Consider the following 16,850-nt stretch of genomic DNA (forward strand, 5'->3'; position numbering starts at 1 on the left):
CTGATAACCTATATGCTGGTATAGATCACGATTCCATTCTGCTGTGATAAAAACCTGACTTCACCATGTTTTTAGTGTATCCCCATATTTCTCTGTTTATTAACATTCCTGCTTTGTATGTCAGGAACAGGGTAGTTGTGATTGACATTTGCCCACTGAGACAAACTGCTGCTAAGGAGTCGGTTTTGTTATTTGTCAGCCGTGTCATGCAATTCAAAGCTCTAGAGAGGTATAGTGCAGGCACAATGCTTGAGGGCAGAGTTGTTAGGATTGTACAGGCTGAGTGTTAAGGGATAGGGACTGTGCTGTGTTCACTTTTTTCTAGAATGTTAAATGACATGCCTGTCACACATGAGACACATCATGTGAGTGCATCATGTCACATTCTATTTTCTGTAGCCTATAAGCAGCGGGTAGCTGGAAGAAACAAACTCCTTAATATTTTGGATGTGGACATCTCCTGCATCCCTATACACAGACCCCATTGCACAATATACTGTAGATTGAATTATGCACAGTGCACAACATTTGGAACTGTCATGCATGCTGAAATATTTTCTATCAGAAATGGTTTAAAAATTGAAAAGAAAATGTCATATTTGGCAACTAGTAATTATTATTTCTGCAATTTCTGCAATTTATATAATGTGTTTTTGAAACAGGAATCATCTACCTTGTGAAAAAACCTCAAATGCTCATATTTGTTAGTATTCCAACTCGTGGAGTCCTGTAGCTCAGTGGTTAGAGCACTCGCTTTGCAAGTGAGAGACCTGAGTTCAATTCCAGGCAGAGCAAAACCTCGGGCAAGTTTCCTTACTCCACACGCCTAATAATAATCCCTCCAAAAACCCCAAAAACAACAATAAATTGGTCATTTTCAATCCATGACTGTTTGTGGGACATTGCTGTGCGCAATTGGCTGCCGCGTTCGCCCACAAACATACAGTCAATTCACTTTACAGTATATTCTGTGAAGCGCTTTGGGACGTCCTCCCGACGTGAAAAGCGCTATATCAAATGCAAGGATTATTTTTATGAACATCTGGAACAATAGAACGACAGGACAGATCTATGTAAATGTATCAAAGTGTTTTTTTCCCTGTTTACCATATCTTTGAGTCTATTATAAAGAGCTTTGCAACCGCAGTGATATAAAGAAAATGAAATCATAAAATAACATAGTATATGATTATATAGCTTTTAAACTAATTTATTTTTCAAGCTTTTCCTGCAAACATCTAAATTCGATTTACAATACCAGCACACCAATTTCTGAGAAAACCTTACCTGAAATGATACATGTCAAACCTACAAGTAAAGGCATGAAAGATAGTAAAATATAGCAAGGTAGTCTATCGTATTTAGAGCCATTTGCTCTACAAACTTTGTTACTGCGGATTGCAATATTTCAGGAATTACATTAATAAACAGGATAAGGTCTAATTGTAGATTTTTTTTATCTTTATGGGAGGATTCTACATTTCAATATTGCACTTAAAAAAGTATATCCTGGGGTCATTTTTTCTAGATTTCTTGATTAAGAAATCGAGTGGAGATTCTGTCCAGATGTAGGTCACGTGTTATTCCAACTCAAAGTAACTCCTCTCTGAAAACAGATCAAATAGGCGTGTTCCTACCAGTTATGATAGTGAAATTGCATTAAGAAATGCTGAAAAATCGCCTCTCCACACACACACACACTAGTCGGGACAATTGCATTGTCAGAGGTGCTGTACTTTGGATAACACATTGAGCTGAGTTGCCTATCTGCTCTACAAGTTGGATGGTAAAAATACCATGGCACTGTCTGAAAAGAAAATTAAGTTTCTCCCAGTATAATGGCCAAAAATCCTCCAAATAAATTGGTTATTTACATTAAGGCTACTTGGAATTATCTACAACAATTCATTACATGTGACAATAATTACTATACAGCACTTTGCAATGTTTCAACTTGATGAAGTCCCATAAAATGCATATTTTTCACTTCAGAGTTAGGTACTCCTGATGTGAAATACAAATGTAATTTGTTGTAATCTGAATGGTGAGAAAGGATGGTGACAAGCAGCAGCGCTGGTGAATGCTTGGTAGCTGGCACCTATTTTCATACTAGACTTTATTTTCCCCATTGATTTGACTCCCTCCTTTCTTCAAGAGATAACTGCACTCTCTTTTGTCAAGATGTTCTGAAAAACACACAGCCTCTTTATCACTGCCACATTTTCCAAAGACAAGAAACCTATCTTCCTGTCAGTAAGTTACATTTGCTTGGTTCCTTTGGGAGAGAGACCAGGCTTACCATTAGTTCAGCCAGTAGCAAAATACTCAAACTGGAACCTTACAGTTTTCTAATGTACACAAGAGAGCTCTGCTGCCCCCCACCCCCCCAAAAAAAATCCCAATTCATGGGGAGAAAGAGCTGATAATCCCCAAAGGTAAGTAAAAACAGAATATACTCAGCTAGTTTTTGTAACATTACCATGCAAACAGAAGATCCTGTTGTCAATTTATGATCAGTGGGAAAATGCTCTCGTTGTCTGAATTATCCTCTTGTCAGTCCCGGAGCATCAGACATACTAAATATTTACATCTGTATACAATTTACTAAAATGTTTCAAGACTTACAGCTATGACTTGTGTAAAGGGTTGGCATAGGAAACTGACTACATCTAATATTAACTCTAGATGTGGTACTTTTTGAGACTCAGGGCATATGCATAACTATATCGCATTCAGTTCGGTATGGCTCTGCAAGCTATCATCAGCACATGGGTATAGCTGAAGTATGATCAAAGGAAATTTTAGCGTGTAGAAGTTAAAGAATACAAGCTTGTCAGAATTCAACTGGCACAGATGTATCAGTGACTCAGATTGAAATCAGAACACACTTATGATTGAATAAAGAGCATAAATGAACAAAAAGAATAAATCAAAATATATTACACTGACAAAAGTCAGTCATTATTGTGCATCAATGGAGATCTGTGATGTCTATTGTATATTTTTAAGTTGTAATTTGTATCCCAGTAGTGATTTAACATAAATGAATTTCATATGTACAGTAATGCTTTGTGCACACTTGATTTTTTTTCTTTGCTTTAGTTTTTNGTTGCTTTTGTTATTTTTTNGTTTGCTACTTCACTCTTTTTCTTCTATTTGGTCCCCATGCCTTCTGCCATGTCTGTTTGGTCTGCATGCCTGTTTGTACCTCTCTCACCTAGTCTGTCACCAAATTATATCCTCACCCATACCAAACTCTATACTACTCTTCTGCAACAAAGACCACTGGCTCCCTATTACAGAATGGATCAATTTCAACATACTCACATTCATGTACAAATTACTTCATGTCCACCCTACCTTTCTGACCTGCTTACAACCCACTCCAATACCCGCCATCTCCAATCAGCTGGCTCTGGCGTGCTGCGCATCCATCATGCTTTTGACTCCACCATCGTTAGCTGTGCTTTCAGCCACTGCATGCCCAAAACTATGGAACTCCCTGCCTCAATTTCTTCATCTGCCTCCTCCTTTCCTGTCTTCAGATCACACCTGAAGAACTTCCTTTTCAACCATGCTTAAGGTCACCTCTCCCTGGCTCGGCATCAAGCTCCACCACTGTTAAGTGCTCCAAGATTCTACCCTGCCTGAAGGGCGCTATATAAATGCAAGTTGTTGATCTGCCTCCAGCAACTCTTACTATAACTGGATTTAAGGTTATTCCTTTAATAAGATTAGTCCAATTTTACATCAGTGGGGATTGATACTGTTGAAATCTGCTTGTTGCTGACTTTAAGATCTCAGTTCCTTTGAGGAGACCTAAACAGACACTAGGAAATTTCCCACAAGGAACAATCGAAAGGAGTCATCTCTTGGCATTCTCTCTCCTGCTGCACACATAATACAAGGCAGTAGTTGAGGTCCTGGGCTACTTATCTGACCTAGAAGTGACTTCTCTATATGAGTTGTGTTCTTTCCAGCTTATCATCTTCATTTTGCCTGACAGTTTCCAATACCTTTACAGTGAAACTGGAAAGAGATGAAAACAGCAGAAAATAGAAGCCAAATATAAAGTTGAAAGGAAACAATTTTATTTAAACTATATTGAACTAACAAGTTGGTGCCAAGGAAATGAGTGGATTCATAGCAAATTTGCAACAGTTGTAAATTATATTGAATAAAACAATAGAATCAAATGAGAAGAAATTAACATCCTTTGGTGCAATTTACTCTTACTCTTTATGAAAGTTATATACATGTACTTGCTTTTAGAATTAGAATGGGATTTTAAGGTGAATTCCTTGGGGAAAAAATGTCACATTCAATCATTTGAGTCTGCAGGGTTCCACTGACAATTAGCTGGAAACAGCAGAAACAATGCAAAGTGTTTTTCTTTTATTGTTAGATATCATAGAATCGTAAAGCACAAAAAGAGGCCATTCGGCCCATCGAGTCTATGTCGGCTCTTTGAAAAGAGCAATGTAATGTCAATCCCACTCTCCAGCCGTTTCCCCATAACCCTGCAAACCCGTCCTCAAATACTCATCCAACGCGTTTTTAAAAGTTGTTATCGAATCGGCCTCCACCACCCTTTCAAGCAATGCATTCCAGATTCGAACAACTCGCTATGTGAAAAAAATTCTTCTCACTTCTTTTAGAAACTATTTTAAATCTGTGACCTCAAGTCACCGACACACCCACCAGTGGAAACAGTTTTTCGCTTTCTAACTTATCAAATCCCCTCATGATTTTGAGGACCTCTATTATGTCTTCTCGTAACATTCTCTGCTCCAATGAGAATAATCCCAGCCTCACTAGCCTTTCCTCATAATCAAGGTCCCTCATTCCTGGTACCATCCTTGTAAATCTCCTCTGCACCCTTTCCAATGTCTTAACATCCTTCCTTATAGTGTAGTGCCCAGAACTAGGCGCAGTATTCAACTGAAGTCTAACCAGTGTTTTATACAGGTTAATCATAACCTCCTGACTCTTGTACTCTATGCCCCTAATTATAAAGCCGAGTATCCCATATGCCCTTTTTATAGCTTTATCTATCTGTCCTGCAACCTTCAAGGATTCATTTATCTGAACCCCCAGGTCTCTCTGTTCCTTAACCCCCCTAAAGATTGGATTGGAGTCCTGTAGCTCGGGGGTTAGAGCACTCGCTTTGCAAGCGAGAGACCTGAGTTCAATTCCAGGCAGGGTGAAACCTTGGGCAAGTTTCCTTACTCCACACGCCTAATAATAATCCCTCCAAAACCCAAAACCAATAATAAATTGGTCATTTTCAATCTATGACTGTTTGTGGGACATTGCTGTGCACAATTGGCTGCCGCGTTCGCCCACAAATATACAGTCAATTCACTTTACAGTGTGTTCTGTGAAGCGCTTTGGGACGTCCTCCCGACGTGAAAAGCGCTATATCAAATGCAAGGATTATTATTATTATTATTATTATTGTATTACCTGGCCTATATTGCCTCCCCTCATTCTTTCTTCCAAAATTACTTCACATTTCTCCACATTGAAATTCATCTATCTTTTATAATTGGTTAGCTATCAATTCAGTTTGCATTTGCAATTCAATGAAATTTTGTAAAAAAAATTATATCCAACATTTGTTTTCCTATTGCATTTTTGCCTTATTTTCCAAACTATACTGCACAAGGTACATAAAATATCCAAATTGCATAATAAAATATGCACATTATAACTAAGCTACCATATTATTTCACATCTGTATTCTCCATCTTTAGTCTCACTGTCTATTTCCATGCTCACTCATTCTCTCCACATATTATCAGGACCGACATATAGGCAGCCAACTACTTACTAGTGGATGTGTAGCAAGGCAGGTTTCTTTCATGATAAACCTTTGTATTAGCAATTTTATCTGAATATGTTAATTCTTTGTAGCAAAAATCTCCTCCTTTTCCTTGTCTCATTCGCTTCCGAATTCTCTGACTCATGCTTATGGTTCCATGGGCTCCACCCGTTTTCTGGCATCTCTTAAGTGACAATTGTTCATGCATAAGCCCAGGCAACAAGTGTCAGCAGGCCATGAGTGGGGAGTGGGTAGGATTTCACACACGGCTCTCATCCTATTCTTACCCAACATCCTTATACATACACTTTCCAAGAAGGGTCACTGAGCAACAATCAAAAACAGGTACCCAATTTGATTCTCCCATCCCTAACCTAGGGGACAATGAGGTCAATATTCGTGCTCCAAGTGTTGCCCTAGTTGAGATCAGGTAACTCAACACAGAAATTCAACTCTGCAACCCTCTGGCTACCACTTAATGAGATGCTAATATATTTCACTGCATTTATGTTCACATGATGTGTTTTGCCATAAAACCAGAATATTGTGAAAATAAAATATAATTATGTGTATAATCATAAATTCTATCTTGGGTATGATTTATATCATTATATTTTGTCAATATATAATTAATATATAATAAATATAAAAACCTGGACATAGTTTTATTAAGTATTAAGTGCAATTTTGCAGTTGTCATAATTGAATGTGTTCTTTAAGGTACATGTGATAGCAAAGGTTAATAGTTTTGTAGAATGTATTAAAAGATACTTCAGGTTGGTGTTCAAAATAATTGCACATGCGTTACTTATAATTTTAAACGTTTCCTACTCTAAAGGATTCCATAACTATTCTCCAAACCATTATTTAAGTGTACTCCTTTCCTTGTCAGGAGAATGATCATTACATAAGAGCATAAGAAATACTAGACGAAAAAAGACCAAGGTCCATCTAGTTCGCCTTCCACCATTCTGGCGGTCGCTGCACATATGTTCCTCTTTGACCATGCGAACGGCCACTGCCCCCCACCCCCCAACCCCCCGGCTCAGATTCAGACTCCGCCATTGTTAAGTGCTATGAGTTGCTACCCTGAGTGGAGGGTGTTATATAAGTGCAAATTGTTGTTGAACTACCCATGTACTATATCCCATAATGTTAAACATTAGACAGGTGGAGACATATAATAACAATCCTTGCATTTGATATAGCGCTTTATCACGTCTTTTGAGATGTCTCAAAGCGATTGATTCACAGTGTATCTTGTGACACTGGAACCCCACTTCTGTCACTGCCTGGAGACAGTCCTATTTAAACCCTCTCTGTGATGATAAAGTGGGGACCAACTCAGAATGAATATAGTGCAATATACAACAGATCTCATGGCATATATTAAATAATCAGAAATATATAAATTAAATGATTTCCAGTGTGGCCAGGGCAAGAGGTCCGTACTTTGATCTTGTCAGGTCCGCCATTAATTTGTACAAAAATTAATCAGGATGGAGGAGAGATGTATAATTGTGGAATAAAAGAGAAAACTAAGATTATAAAGTAAATTTAAAAGGACCTTTTTCATACAAAATAATCTTGTGAACAAAGCTGGAAGGTTGAAGAGTTTCTAAGAGATTTGTGGTTCTACATTTTGTGTTGATATCAAAACTGTTACGTTTTGTGACCACTAGAGGTCACTTATTACCAACAGCTCATGTCTAAACCGATCTGCGTGCAAATTATATTATTTGTCACAATGTACCTTTGCATTTGGAAACAGAATTGTGTGAAATTGTGGCAGTGGCTTCACTGTCCAAATAACATGAGGATAAAGAAGCAGCATCTTACTTGTGCAAAATATAGATGAATTCTAAATGAGGTCTTGTGCTGAGGCCCAGTTGGAGGCCTCTAAGGAAAGTGGAACCGTTTTATTGGAGATCGGTGCTGCTTTATTACCGAACCATATTTGCAGCTATATATTATAAATAACCATATTACAGGAATCATATTGCCAAACACTGCCAAACATGCAGTGTAAATTGGGAGGATCGCTCACAAGAGCTGCCTAGTGTGCAGAATGGAAAGTTCATGCTCTCCTGGTATTAAGGAGGGGGACAAAGACACATTTGTTGAGGGAGAATAGCAAGAGTTTTGCCAGCCTGTAGAAGATTCTATGCAGAGTAATCATAATTGGAATTACATTTTGGCTATTTTGTGTAGATAATGAAAAGCTATGAGTGAGTATACTTCTCAGGGAAGTGGCTGAAAAAGTATCATGGTTGGTGGTGGATTTGAAATTAGTTAGCCTCGCAGCAACATGGACTTGGCCCCCAAATTTTCATGGTAAATATGCATTTGCCATGGAGTTCCAGTTCCCATATGTGTAATAATGCTGCATATATGTTAACATCCTGCAGGCATAGCATAGCCCTTGATGCAGTTGTAAACTGCTTTGATCCTGGTTTAAAGAATTATGTTGACTTGAGGTCCACATCGGTTTAGCAGAACAAACCAAGTTTAGTTGCAATTGGTTCCCCAACAGTCTTGTACACACCCAGTCACACTTCAAACCAAGAAACACATTTCTGAATCATCACTGGAACATTGATTAAAGTTGAATGCATACAGTATATTTCATTGCATTCATCACTACTGTGCTTAATCCCATAACTCTAGCATATCTAGTCTGGGTGGATTGTTTGCATACAATAAATGCAATAATTCATAATTCATGCCAAATAGTAAGGCATTAACTGTGAATACCTGGAGCAAATAAATTAGGGATGCATAGTGTGTTAGTGTTAGCAGCCAAGCGTCTGGATTCAATGTGTGTAAAAAAGCTTATTTTGAATAAAGTAAAGTCTCGGTTGCTGCTATTTAAGAATTCAGACATCAAAGGAAAACAATATTCACTATAATCACCATGAACCTGTACTCTCATTCAGCTTTTGACAAATACAGTAGCTATGTAGCCTTTAGTTTGTTAAAGATTATGACTTTTGCAAGTCTGTTGTTATTATTTCTCTACTAATTGCTAGACTTGAGCATCATTTGGTGTCACTTGAAGCATGGAGTCCTGTAGAGTATTGGTTAGAGTACTCGCCTCACAAGAGAGGACCTAAGTTCGATTCCCGGATAGGGTGAAATGTTAGGCAAGTTTCCTTACTACACGTGCCGCTGTTCACCTAGCTGTAAGTAGGAATCCGGGTTGTTAGTTGATTGGCTTTTCCAGGGGTAATAATAATCTTTCAAAAATAAATTATAAAAAATAATAATAATTTAGTTGCTCAATCCACGATTGTTTGTGGGACACTTTATGTTGGTCGCACAATTGATTGCCGCATTCTGCCAACAAAAAATAGATTCAATTCACTTTACAGCATATTCTGTGAAGCGCTTTGAGATGTCTCAAAGATGTTTAAGATGCTATATCAAATGCAAGGATTATTATTGCAGGATTATTATTATCATTGGCAACTTGCAACTACACATTTCAAATAATTTGGAAAGTTCAATTTATATCCTAAAAATATTTGATTATCATTTTTAAAAAAAAATATTTTCTCTCTGCATTATAATACTGACATTTCTTTGGTTGACCAAAGAATTTTTATATATTTATGTAGAACTCAAATAAGGTGCACTTAAGATTAAATTAGATACTCTGGTCTTTAACTGATAAGTTATCTTGCAGTCAATGTCTTTGTCTTAGCATCTCTGGACTTCATCACCTATTACACTGCAGGACAAAAGCAAAAAGGTTGTGGTGTGGTGCACAGTCTACCTGACGCCACAATCTGTGATAAACCCACACCTATTTTCAACCTTGACATTGAGCAGAGCACTAATTTCTGGGGCTTGATGGCATCCTTGTCAACATGGAATGGTAATAAATCACTGTAAAGAGGCAAGTTAATCAAAAATAAAATCTGTGACTGGAATGCTGATCGTCTGGCAGACAAATGAATTTGAAAGCAATGTGTTGAAACTGCATCTTACTGACTGAATCAATTGTGCATGCCTATGTTAGACTTCAGTTTCGTTGCAAATGGATTTCAACAAGTGTCCAAAGATCAACTGTCCCTTCTGTTTTTATCCCATAACATTGGAAAAATCCCCTCCTTTGCAGAAAACTAACTATAATGTTGGAACTTTCTGAAAAGCTGAAAAATCTTCAAAGTCTGGCCGGTGATAGCTGCTGGTCATGTCATACTTACACGGTTTAAGATTTAAACATTTGTAGTGTAATATAGAGCTTTGAATAGAATAAATCAATTATCTGTATACTATAACATTTTTGTTCTGTGTGTTTCTTTAACTTTTTCAAATATTAATAAGTTAAAATTCATTGCATACTTAACATATGTTAACTAACAATGTTGCCTTAAGGATTTGAGATCCTATCACCTATGAGTAAAACCTAATCAGTTCATCAAATGTTGCCTCAACTTCTTTCATGGAACACACTCCAGTGTAAAATATTGAATATAATATACAACAATATAGTTAAGCCTGGCTATATACCTTTTCCCTTTCTTGATACTCTGTAATAGTGTAGTGTGATTCAGTAAGAACTATTTGATTTGACAAAAAGAGCTATTTGCACCATGTGATTTGACAACCAACAGTATCAGCCTTTATTTTGTTGACTGTCACAAGAGAGTTTCATAAGTTGTAATGTCAACAACAAAATGTAGAGTTTTTCAAACTGAAATGCAGAGCAAAGCAATGAAAGTCAACCCCATTGTCCTTACAATAGTCGGACTGTGCCTGGAGGGACAAGAACTGGACTTTGTTATGGGTAGATAAGATGTTTCTATACTTACCACAGGCCCTAGGCACAGGGAAGAAATGCCTACAAGAAATAAATGATTTGCAGATTATAAGGTTACATTTGGAGTAAAGCATGCATCAATGTATAAATTATCAGGGGACTATTTTGGTCTAGACTTTAAGACTACATTTTGACAGAAAACTGTGTTCTGCTATATCAGTTCTTTGGACTTAGAAACAAGAATATTATTTAGTATCGAGTATGTGCTCTTTGTCTTATTTTGGGGGTTCTTGTTATATTGCTAGGCAGATTGTGTGAAGATGAGACTATTTTTGCCTCTCAGTAACGGTAATGTTGGCAATGGTCAATGAGGGTCTCAAAATACCTCAAATGAGGTATTTTGTTCCATTTTTCAATTTCTTCTCTAAAGAAAATTAGTTCCAAAATCATACAAGTTATTTCTGTGCAATAATATTCTTAGATTTATATTTTTGTAGCCTACATGTATTCACTGCTTTAGATGGAAGGCTGGGATAGTTTAGACCAATATTTTTCTGTGAACATTGATAATTTCATTCAGGATTAACCACCCAAAGGTACGTAACAGAGCACGCCTTGCCAGTGTATGAAAACAAAGTACCCAATCATAATGAGTTGGTTTTTCCAACAGTACTGGCTGAGAACAGATGAAAGTTGTTCTTGGTTGTGACAGGTGCGATGGATTGACAGGTAGTCCTGGAATTCGAACCCTCAACCATCTGGTTGGGAGGTCAGCATTCTACAGCCGGTAGTATTAGACTTCCCACACCTGCTGCAATACTCGTTTTCAGAACGTGTGTAAATCAAATATGAGAACACTGAGTAAGCCTAATAATGGGTTTGAACAATGAATAGTAAACTACATATCTGAGTACAATTAAGCAGGTTTGGCCTGTAGCCAGTATAGTCATGTTGTTAAATGTTAAAAAGTATAGGTAAAGCCTGTGAAGCTGCTTCCCATAGGCATTAGAAAGGTAAGATATTCCAGAAAAACAGCTAGGCATTTGCAGAATAAAGACACAAATGTAGATGAGGAAAGAACAGGCAAATGGTATTAGAGTAGAAGGTTCGCGTGGGTGATAGTCCAGAATCCTGGATGTAATACTGGATGAAATGGCTTTCTTTTGTAATGAAATTTGTTTGATTCTATGATTCTATAAAAGCAGTGGGTGCAAATCAATTAGGCCCTTGTTCAGAAATGGTCCCTTAATGTTCCTTCAAGGCCAAATCTACAAAACTGAGAGACGTATAATGGACTATTTTTTAATATACTGTAAGAACCAACCAGAGTTCTACACAGGTTCTCAGTTAACTCAGCTCTTAGGAACGAAAAGTGTAAATCAGGTTTTGTACTCCTAATGGTTTTACTGCTGGGAGCGATATTGCTTTACTTCCAACAGTATAATTATGGCAGAGGAGCCAATTTGTTAATAATTACAAAGTGGGACAGAGGTTGAAATTCATCATTTGGAGATTGCTGTTGTACATCCTTCACATACCTTTCATTGAATTTAAGATTACAATTTTGTGGAGACTAGTGCAACATTTAAGGTGGGGAACAATGATTTGTCCTTAAACTGTATTAGCCCTGGAGACTGGATCAACAATCCCTGTAGCTCAGGACCTTAGAGAAGAAAAGTTATATCAGTAAGTCAACCAAGGGTCTGCTCACTAATAATCCTCAAACATTGTGTACCGTTGTGTGCGTGTTGATCAGGCTCCAATTAGTTTTGTGGAGCAGACTGAACAGTATTACTAATGTTTCCAATGCCAAAAGTGAAGTGGACATCCGCTGCTGTCTGCTCCTGGTTGACATGTCAACTTTTGACCTCTGACAGGTAGTATATTACCTTTACCTGGTGATCCTGTGCCATTCTAGTTCCTAATTATATCTGTACTTTTGCAGCAGTGTCCCGATGAAACCAGTGTGTCTTTCTCCTCACACATGTTAGGGATGCAAATCGGAGTTTCCAGATAATCATTTTGGGTGAATTGTAAATGATAGCTATACCAACATATAGCTGGGAATGATAGGATGCTTGCTGTTTTTAAGCTGAAATGCATTTTATCGCACTTGTACATTGTTATAAGAATTTGAAGCAAAATGTACTTCAAATGTGATATGGGTTGCATTTTCTCCTTATCAGATGATTTATGGACTTCTTATAATGTGTTTTTCCTATTATAAGTTTATAAAACTGAATTTAGTGAATTTTCCAATGGGGAACTTCATACATAATATTTTATTTATGAGTATTAATACTTTTATCATAATTAAATACAATATGATTAAATATGTAGTTTTGCAATTTTTCTATGAACATCTTTTGAGCTTTAAAATGCCAGTCGTCCAGAAAACCTCCAGGATCCCTGGTTTGGCCATTTTAAAAAAAAGGTTCAGGTTCGCAGTGTATTGCTGACCCTGTAATCTGTAACTACTGTAATCAAACCCTCATTTTATATCAATAAACCCAGCCAATGTCATAAATGCATTATTATATTATTTGAGACGTCTCAATGATGTGATAAGGCGCTATATCAAATGGAAGGATTATTATAATACTGTCAATGGTATTACTACTATAATTTAAGAATAATATACAGAGTTAGTGCTTTGGCAGTAAATTGGTGGTAGCATTATTGATTTACTGCCTAACTGCATCTAACACATGGCAAGTGGATAATCTGGTCCATTTCTACTATGGTAAGGACTCAGAAAGATGTTCATCCCACTACACCAACAGCAGTCCATGTAAAACGAAACAATCCACAGTCTTAAGTAGAAGTTTGGTACTGTATATTGCATATTAATCCATTTTAATAAGCATAACAATTTTTTTTAACATAAACATCACATTTTTTTCTAATTATTACTATGAGCCGTACAGAACTATTGGGAGTGCGCTATAATAATTATGGTGTTTTCATACAGTTTAAAATATCTTTTCCTTTTTCATATCACAGTACATCTAAAAAGAGATTTTAATTTGGTAAGGAGGTTTGCACTGTTTTCCAATGTAAAATACATACACTTTTCTCCCCTTAAATCTCTGTTAGTTTAAAGTAGCAATGTGATGCAACAAATTCCCTAACTCAGAACAACCAACAACCAGAGACAGATGGTTGTTTTCAATAATGGCACCCAAATGGGAAAGCTTCCATTGAAGATGCAGGGAAGCAGCCAGCAAGTTCTCCAGCCAGCATGGAGGAAGCAATGCTGTACATTGTCACAAACTTGGCAGGGGTTCATAGAAACAACTGTTCCAACAACAACAACAAAATTATATTTATATAGGGCCTTTCACATCGGAAGGACTTCCAAAAAATTTTAAAATTTAATTTTAATTTTATTTATTTAATATAAAATAAATATATGAAACAAAAGTTCCCCTTAAATACAAGCTGGCCAAGAATAGAAACTGATTCAAATGACCCACCTGCTCATTGCTAACTTCTCTTCAATTTGAGTTACAACCGGGATCACAGTTCAACGACTTGAAAAATTCTTGGACATTACTATGACTCTGGTGGAAAGGTTGCGTGACCTTAAAAGATCACCACTCGGTTGTTTGTGAGGAGAAATAAGCTTTATCGCTGAAAAACCAATCTTGTGTTCAAAACCATTCACTCCCTGGCACCTCCCTACCTCCCTGAGCTCCTCACTCCCCAATCCACCACCCGGCATCTCTGCACGACCAGCACCGGCCTCCTGCTCATCCCTCTGCCCCACCATCGGAGGTTGCGCTTTCAGCCATTACTCCCCAAAACTCTGGAACATTCTCCCTCAATCCCTCTGCCTTGCCCTTTTCCCTCTTTCAAGTCCCACCTGAAAATTTTCCTTTTCGATCGTGCTTAAGGCCACCTCCCCCTGGCCCGGAGTCAGGCTCCATCACTGTTAAAGTGCTCTGAGATGCTACCCTGCGTAGAGGGTGCTATATAAGTGCAAGTTGTTTTTGTTAAACTACTTTAGATTAAGAGCACATTATTGTAAGAGACTGATGGTGTCACAAAAATGATTGTCAAAAGGCTACCATTTTTCCTATTTTTTCTCTAAGTGCTTTACAACACTTGAAGTACAGTGACTATATAGTTGGGAGTGGGATTGACATAGTCTGGGACAAGATTACCTCTCTCTGATTGCATAATATGCAAAGATTCTAAAGTGGTGGAAAAAGCATGCAGATATTTTGGGGGCAGAGTTACGGGAAAGAAAGTACATATATTTAAGTAAGAAAAAAGGTTGGCTAAAGCTGTTTTATTATATTGTTCTGAAAAATAATTCATTTTGTATTTGATACACATTAGCCACTATATCATTAATAGATGTTTTTTTTCACCCCAAATTGTTCCCAGATGCTGTTTAAATTTGATATAAGAGTAACAATAAATTGTAATGTCAGTTTTCGATTTGCAATTCCTTCTCTTCTTTTAGATTATCAATTACCACTGAATTTATCAGATCTATTTGATTCCATGGCTGTTGGATAAAGATAATTTTGAGAATAAAGTAAAATTAATAATCAATAAAGTAAAAGGAAAATCTGCAATAAATTTTCACTTGTTGGTTAATTTTCCAAGAAATGTTGCAGAAGGCATTTGAAAATGAGCATTTAATGTATTGAATAAGTAGAATATCAGACTGTTGACGATGCATTACGAGACTTTTTAATGTGTGGTGTAGACCATCATAACTCACAAATTGCTGCAGCATTTGTGAGTTATGGGCCTTTCACACTCATGAAGAACTCCCATAACACACCGTCACCATATCCTGTATATAATCAAACAAATCTTCCAACGTTCTCGTAATAAAAAAACGCTGACTTTATCCAGCAGCTGGGAGTAAAAACTATTATCCAGTCATCAGCCCAGGTACCGGCCCTGAGCAGAATGGCCAAACACAGTATCACAGTTTCAGAACTCTCAGATTATCCACAGAAATGTTAGTCAGTGGATCAGTGTGAAACCAAAAAAAATTACAGCCCATAGAGAACCAGAAATTGATTCTGGATGAAATTCAGAATGACAGATTTTCTCCAGACTGTAGAATACAGTTAAAGAAATGAAGTGTCTGTATTACAAGAGATAGACAGTCTATTAATAGGAAGGGCTCACATAATGGACTGAATCAGTTCAGATAATAGAGATGACAAAATGCAGAATGACTGCAAAGCGTTACTGGATTCCATTAGAAATCGCTTTTTTATATCAGTTATTTTGGTGTCTAATACCCTGCTATTTCTCCCATGACCTAGTCAGAATGCAATTATTGCAGTGCAATATAAGTACCTCTGATTCAAGTGACATACCAATCCCATTCCATACAAATCCCATTCCACACCAATCCCATTCTGTACCAATCCCATTCCATACAAATCCCATTCCACACCAAACCCATTCCACGCCAATCCCATTCCACGCCAAGTAACATTCCACACCAATCCCATTCCACACCAAGTAACATTCCACACCAATTCCATTCCACACCAAGTAACATTCCACACCAATCCCACTCCATACCAATCCCATTCCACGCCAATCCCATTCCACACCAATCCCATTCCACACCAAGTAACATTCCACACCAATCCCACTCCATACCAATCCCATTCCACGCCAATCCCATTCCACACCAATCCCATTCCAAACCAATCCCATTCCACACCAAGTAACATTCCAAACCAATCCCATTCCACACCAATCCCACTCCAAACCAATCCCATTCCACACCAATCCCATTCCACACCAATCCCATTCGACACCAAGTAACATTCCACACCAATTATATTCCATGCCAAGTAACATTTCTAAAGGATTATAATGGATTCTATTAATGTAGTCAAAATATCAAAATCATCCTTTTATATGGATTGTAAGAGCTAATACATTTTTTTATTGTCATTGAGATGAGGATTATAAAGTAAATATTACATTTTTAAATTTTGTTGTAGTCTGCAGTCTCATCCTGCCTATAACATTGGATGACATGAGGTAGCTAGAATAGAATATTTTTATAACCCACACATTTATGCCAATTTACCAATGCCAACTATGGCAACTGGATACAATGATCCTATTCACATGGTATTGAATGTCTAATAGTGTATTCACTTTATAATCATAAACCAATCAAAATTAGTAACAACCTGCAGAACAGGGTCATCCTTTAACTCAATCTTACCATTTTGTATCAATGGGGGGAGGGTTGGTATCCATTAATCT

The sequence above is a fragment of the Callorhinchus milii genome, unplaced genomic scaffold (genome assembly GCF_018977255.1).
Source record: "Callorhinchus milii isolate IMCB2004 unplaced genomic scaffold, IMCB_Cmil_1.0 Scaffold6, whole genome shotgun sequence".
NCBI lineage: Eukaryota > Metazoa > Chordata > Chondrichthyes > Chimaeriformes > Callorhinchidae > Callorhinchus > Callorhinchus milii.